The following is a 6847-nucleotide window of genomic DNA, read 5'->3' on the forward strand; positions in this document are numbered from 1 at the left end:
TGCCAGGGGAGCTCGTGATGCCGTTAAGCTGACCGAGGAGGGGATAAAGCTACAGGTGGCGGTGCTGGCTCCCGACCTTGATCTCTCTCAGGTTGGCGCGATGAAGACTGTGGAAGGTGGAAAGATTGTTGACATCCTTTAATTTGTTAGGATCTAACTTTGTTTATTTTGTAATGTTCATCATTTTGGGCCCGTTGGTGGGCGCCTTTTAGTTGTATTTGAACACTTCTTTGTGCTTTTTGTTGGATTTTATTCGGGCCGTCGTGGTCATTGCTTTTTATTCCGTATGTTCGGGCCGTCGTGGCTTTTTTGCTTCTGTTCATTTATTATCGTTTTTGCTTTTCTTTGGGCCGTTTTTTGGTCCCTTATGGTTCTCGGGGTGATCAGTCCCGGGTTACCGTTAGGTCGACCGTTTCACGCTGCGTTTTATTTGAGGCTTGGGATAGCATGAACTTGCAAAAGATAAACTTATCATACTGTTAGAGAAAGAGATTTGTAATGCATAAACAAATTTAAACAAAGGTAGGTATTCACATAAAGCATAAAAGAAATCGTAAAAGCGGAACATGGGAACGGGGGTTGGGGTCACGTTGGCCGCCCCTTCTTACGAGTAGAACCTTCTGAGGTTCGTCATGTTCCATGTTCTCGGTACTTCGTTCCCATTCAACCTTTCTAGCTTGTAGCTCCCTTTGCCGAGGACTTCTTTTACTCTGTAAGGTCCTTCCCAGTTTGCGGCTAGCTTGCCTTCTCCTGGTGTCGGTGGGCTTATGTCGTTTCGTCGTAGGACCAGGTCGCCTTCTCCCAGGTTTTTTTTCAGTACTTTGCCATTGTATCTGAGGGCTACTCTATGCTTGATAGCTGCTTTCGCCAGGTGCGCCATTTGCCTCGTCTCATCGGCTAGGTCTTTTTCAACGGCCTCGCTACTCCCACCGAGGAGCAGCCTTGGACTCGGTTCCCCGATCTCGACTGGGATGACGGCGTCGACCCCGTACGTGAGTCGGAAAGGGATTTTCCCGGTGGATGACTGGGGGGTGGTCCTGTACGACCATAGTACTGGGGCTAGTTCTTCTGCCCATGAGCCCTTTTTTCCCTCGAGTCGTTTTTTCAACCCCTTTAGGATAACTTTGTTGGCCGCTTCAACTTGGCCGTTGGTTTGAGGGTGTTCGACTGAGGAGAACTTTTGCTTGATCCCTAGTCCTTCCAAGAATCCTTTGAACTTATTGTCGATGAACTGGGTCCCGTTGTTCGATATGACGGCTTCCGGTATCCCGAATCTTGTGACCACTTGTTTCCACATGAACTTTTGGCAGTTCGCTGCGGATATGCTGGCTAGTGGTTCTACTTCTACCCACTTGGTGAAATAATCTATTGCTACTATTAAGTACTTCACCTGCCCGGGTCCTGGGGGAAATGGGCCCAGGAGGTCGACTCCCCACTGGGCGAAAGGTCGGGGGGCCAACATTAGATTGAGTTCTTCTGGAGGCGCTTTGTGGAAGTTGGCATTCTCCTGGCATTTTTTACACTTCTTTACGAATTCCTGAACATCTGACATCATGGTGGGCCAGTAGTATCCTGCCCTGATGATTTTCCTTGCTAGAGATCTTCCCCCGATATGGTGACCACAACACCCCTCGTGTACCTCCCTCAGGACGTAGTCTGTCTGGTCGGGGCGCAGGCATTTTAATAGTGGTTGGTGGAGCCCTCGCTTGTACAGCTGTCCCTGTATGATCGTGTACTTGGGGGCCTCCCTTTTGATAAATTCCGCCTCCTTTTGGTTGGGAGGTGTTTCTGCGTGCTCTAGATATCGGGAGATCGGGTTTAACCACGAGGGCGGGTTTGGAGCTTGGGTTGCGCACATGACGATCGTAGGTTCTGTTGCCAGCCCTTGGATCAAAGATCTGTTTCCCATGCCGGGTTTAGTGCTTGCGAGCTTGGAGAGGAGGTCGGCTCGGGTGTTCCTTTCTCTAGGAACATGCTGGATTGTTACTTCCTTGAAGCCTTTGCATAGTTCTTTTACTTTTTCCAAGTATTTCTGTAGCAGCGCGTCCCTGGCCTGATAGCTGCCGTTTACTTGGGAAGTGACGACTTGGGAGTCGCTGTTGACTTCCAATCTTGATGCTCCGACTTCTTTGGCTAGCATCAGTCCCCCTATCAAGGCTTCATACTCGGCTTGGTTGTTAGAGACTGGAAATTCGAACTTGATGGATTGCTTGAAGGCTATGCCAGCCGAGTTCTCGAGGATGATTCCAGCTCCTCCGAACGTTTAATTGGATGCTCCGTCAACATGGAGCTTCCACCGTGTGTTCGGTACGTCGGGTGCTTCCCCTGTGACCTCTACGAGGAAGTCGGCCATGGCTTGGGCTTTGATTGCTTGCCTTGGTTCATACTGTAAGTCGTATTGGGATAGCTCTACTGCCCATGCCATCATCCTTCCCGCCAGGTCGGGTTTCTGGAGGACTTGTCGGATGGCTTGGTCGGTCCTTAGGATTATTGTGTGTCCTTGGAAATATTGTTTCAGTCTTCTTGATGAGATTAGTAGGGCATAGGCTAGCTTCTGCAGCTTTGTGTATCTTGTCTCTACCCCTTGAAGTGTTTTGCTGATGAAGTATACTGGTCGTTGGGTCTTATCTTCCTCTCTGACTAGTACTGCGGCCATTGCTTGCGTGGTCACGGCCAAGTAGAGGTATAGGGGCTCATCTTTCCCGGGTTTCCTGAGTACGGGAGGTTCTGAGTGTATCCTTTTAAAGTGCTCGAATGCCTCTTCACACTCCTGGGTCCATTCAAAGGTGATTCCTCTCTTCATTAGGTTAAAGAACGGGGCGGCTCTTTCCGCAGATGCTCCGAGGAACCGAGATAGGGCTGTGAGCCTCCCGGTCAGCCGTTGTACGTCTTTGATGCACCCAGGACTTGTCATTTTGAGAATGGCTTCGCACTTATCCGGGTTGGTTTCCACACCTCTCTGGGTTATCATGTATCCTAGGAATTTTCCTGCTTCCATGGCAAATGCGCATTTGAGCGGATTGAGTCGCATTTTGTATTTCCTTAGTGCCTCAAAGACGGCCTGGAGATCTTTTATCAGTTGGCCCGGTTCTGCCGTTTTTACGAGTATATCGTCGACATATACCTCCACCGTCTTGCCGATGAGGCCGTGGAAGACTCTGCTCATCAATCTCTGGTAGGTGGCCCCTGCGTTCTTTAGTCCAAAGGGCATTACTTTGTAGCAGTAGGTGCCCCCTGGGGTTATAAACGCAGTTTTGTCCTCGTCAGGTCGGTGCATCGGGATTTGGTTATATCTGGAATAGGCGTCCATAAAGCTGAGAAATCGATATCCCGCTGTCGAGTCTACCAGAGTGTCGATGTTGGGGAGGGGAAAAGAGTCCTTGGGACATGCTTTGTTCAAGTCGGAGTAGTCTACGCACATCCTCCATTTTCCACTGGCTTTCCTGACCAAGACAACGTTGGACAGCCATGTCGAGTACTCGAGTTCCTTGATGAACCCTGCTTCTAGCAGCCCTGTTGTTTGCTTAGCGACTTCCTCAACTCTTTCCTGCGACATCTTCCTTCTTCGCTGGGCTACCGGTTTGGCTCCGGGTTTTATGGCCAGTTGGTGAGACATGACTTCGGGGTCCAACCCCGGCATGTCGGATGGGGTCCACGCGAAGAGGTCGCTGTTTGCCCTTACGACTTCCATGAGGGGGCCTTTTAGTTCATGGGAAAGATTCCTGTTAATGAAGGTGAATTGCTCTACCGACTTCCCTATCTGAAATTTCTCCATGTCTCCCTCTGGTTCAGGTCTTGGTTTGTCCTCTATTCGGGCATCCAGGTCTGCTAGGAACACGCCAGCTGCTTTTCTGGACTCTCTCCTTAAGGAGAGACTGGCGTTGTCGCAAGCGACTGCCGTTTCTAGGTCTCCCCTTATGGAACCAACCGTTCCCTTGTCCGTTATGAACTTCATTGTTAGGAACTTGGTGCATATTACAGCTGAGAACTCGTTGATGGTCTTCCTCCCTAGGATGATGTTATAGGCAGTGGAGTCTCTTAGGACTACAAAATCTGCCATAACCGATCTCCTGGCATCACCAGTTCCTAGGCTGATTGGGAGGGAGATCGTCCCGTCGGGTTTGATAAAATTGTCGCCGAGTCCCATGACTCCATGTTGGTGATTTTGGAGGTCGGATTCCTTGAGTCCCATGGCATTGAAGACGTTTCTGAATAGGATATTTGAGTCGGCTCCCGTGTCGACGAGGATGCGCTTGACCAGTCCCGTTCCAATCATTGCTGTGACTACCATGGGGGGGTTCTCGGAAAGGTCATTGAACCATTTGTCTTCTGGGCCAAATGATATGGTGGGGGGCTTCTTGCTGGCAGTGGGGCTCTCTGTTGAGATGGAGAGCACCCGGGAATCTTTCCTTGTTGCTGATTTGGACTTAGGGGGACTATCTCGTCCAACTACGACGTTAACCACAAAGGCTGGGTTGTTGGCGTCCCCTGGAGGTTCTTGCCTAGGCTTGACAGCCCGATTTCAGTCTTCCTCGGAGCGTTCTCTTTCCCGTCTCCTCGGCTCCCTAATGAGCCGGGAGAACTCGTTTAGTTTTCCCTCCCTGATGGCTTGTTCCAAGACATCTTTGAGGTCAAAGCAGTTCTGGGTCTTGTGACCAAACCCTTTGTGGTAATCGCAGTAAAGGTTTTTGTTGCCTCCCGTTCTCTCCTTCAGGGGTCTTGGTCTGGATAGGATTCCTTTGTCTGCAATCTGCTGGTAGACCTCTACTATAGGCGCCGTGAGTGGCGTGTAGTTCGTGAACCTCCCTACCCGTGGTTGCTTGGGTAGTTTGTTTGGGGTGCTGTCTCTAGGAGTTTCCTTGTACCTTTCAGTCTGGTGCGCATGCCGAGGTGGCGGGTTGGGTGGCTACCGTTTATTGGCCGCCACAACCTGGCTGACCTCTTCATCATTGATGTACTCCTTGGCTATGCTCTGGATTTTTTGCATGGTCCATACAGGCCTGGTTGTTAGGTGTTTCCTAAAGTCCTCATTCAATAGGCCGTTCGTTAGGCATAGGCTAGCGACCGAGTCCGTGAGGCCGTCGATTTCCAGGCACTCGTCGTTTAAACCGGTCCAGAAACTTCCTGGTTGGTTCGCCGGGTTTCTGGGTGACCCCTAACAGGTTGATCGGGTGTTTCACCTTTGCTATGCGCGTCGTGAACCGTGCTAGAAACTTCTGAGAGATGTCTGCGAAAGTCGTGATAGATCCTTGTGGGAGAGTGTTGAACCACTGAATTGTCGGGCCGGCCAGTGTTACAGGAAACGCCCGGCATCTGACTTCGTCGCCTACTCCTTCCAGATTCATTCTTGCTTCGAAAGCTGTGACATGTTCCTGGGGATCCTTGGTCCCATCATACCTCATGTCCGTTGGCTTATCGAAGTTCTTCGGAAGCCGGACCTTGAGGATTGAGGGATGAAAAGGGGTTGCCCCTATGATGATGGGGTTTTCTCTCTTACGGTCCTCCTCTTTCTGGGACTCCCAACGGCCTTCCGACTTGCTTCGGGTGGGTCTGGAGGTCGCTTGTGTGTGTGTCTCTTCGCGCCTTGTTAGGCTTCTTGCTTGGCTGTTTTGTACATGTGAGGGGGAGTGGGTGCGGGCGTGGGACTGGCTAGCGTCACCGTGTGAGTGGCCGGCGTTTTCCTGGGATTGGTCCCTCGCCGCCAGCTCCCACTCCAAGTTTTGAATCCTGTGCCTGAGTTTTTGCATGATCCTGACGCTGTCGGCTCCTGTCCCACCGAAAGGACGGCGCCTCTCGGGGGTCTGGGTATACATTTGGTTAGGCTGAACGGACGGCCTCGGGTGCTCGGCGTTCCGGGCCGTCGAGCTCGCTCTACTCAAGCGGGCTCCGCCACCTTCGCGGAGCTCCTCTGAGGTGATGTGCCGCTCCATGTCTGCGTCGGGATTCCCACAGACGGCGCCAATATTCGTTACCTGGGGTTCTCGGGTAATCGGGTTGTCAATGAATGGTGATAAGGAGAGAGAGATCCCGGGCGAGTGCGGAGCGGGTACCGGCAACGTTGGGGAGCGAGCGGAGTGAGGGGGTGGCCACCTGTAAGGACACTCCGACGATCAAGTCAGAGTCCGTACTGAGGGTGGCAGAGTTAGGTAAGGATGTGATGTACCTTGGGGGGGAGAGCTGTCATTTCCCCTTATATAGCGTGTTGGGTGGGCCTAGTGGTGGCTTGGCCCATTGGTGGAGAGTTTGAGCTGTCACTTTCCACGCATGCGGGTCGTCCGTACTGGGGGGTCGGTACCTCGGGTACCGACCCTGGGAGTTCCGACCCGACTAGTGGCGCGGTTGTGAGGTGGTTGGTCTCTGGATCGGTTATGGCTAACCGACCCGAAGGGATCCGTTAGAGCTCCTTGGATTTGGGTGGGGCGGTGCCCCGACCCGGCGGTTTTTTGGGCTGGACTGTCAGTCCGTAACACCACCTATGAAATAAATGAGGAGAAATCACACTTTACCTTTTCGAGTGAAAATCAAAATTTAGAGGATTCAAATTCCAAATTCTAGATACTATTTCTTCTTAGAGATCACATTAATTTATTGGAAAAATAGTAAAAAGCAAATTGTATCACGATCGTCATCAGAAGCGGAATATCGAACACTTGGCAAATACTACATGTGAGAGATTGTGGCTTCTTCGATTGTTGCGAGTTTTGTGTTGACCATGTGAAGCCATTCACATTATATAGTGACAGCCAATTAGCACTCCATATGGCAGCCATTCCGGTTCTACATGAGAGAACAAAGCATATAGAGGTTCACTGTCACTTGCACTAAGACTCTTTAACTCATGCTATCA

This window comes from Arachis hypogaea, chromosome 15 (assembly GCF_003086295.3).
Source record: "Arachis hypogaea cultivar Tifrunner chromosome 15, arahy.Tifrunner.gnm2.J5K5, whole genome shotgun sequence".
Taxonomy (NCBI): domain Eukaryota; kingdom Viridiplantae; phylum Streptophyta; class Magnoliopsida; order Fabales; family Fabaceae; genus Arachis; species Arachis hypogaea.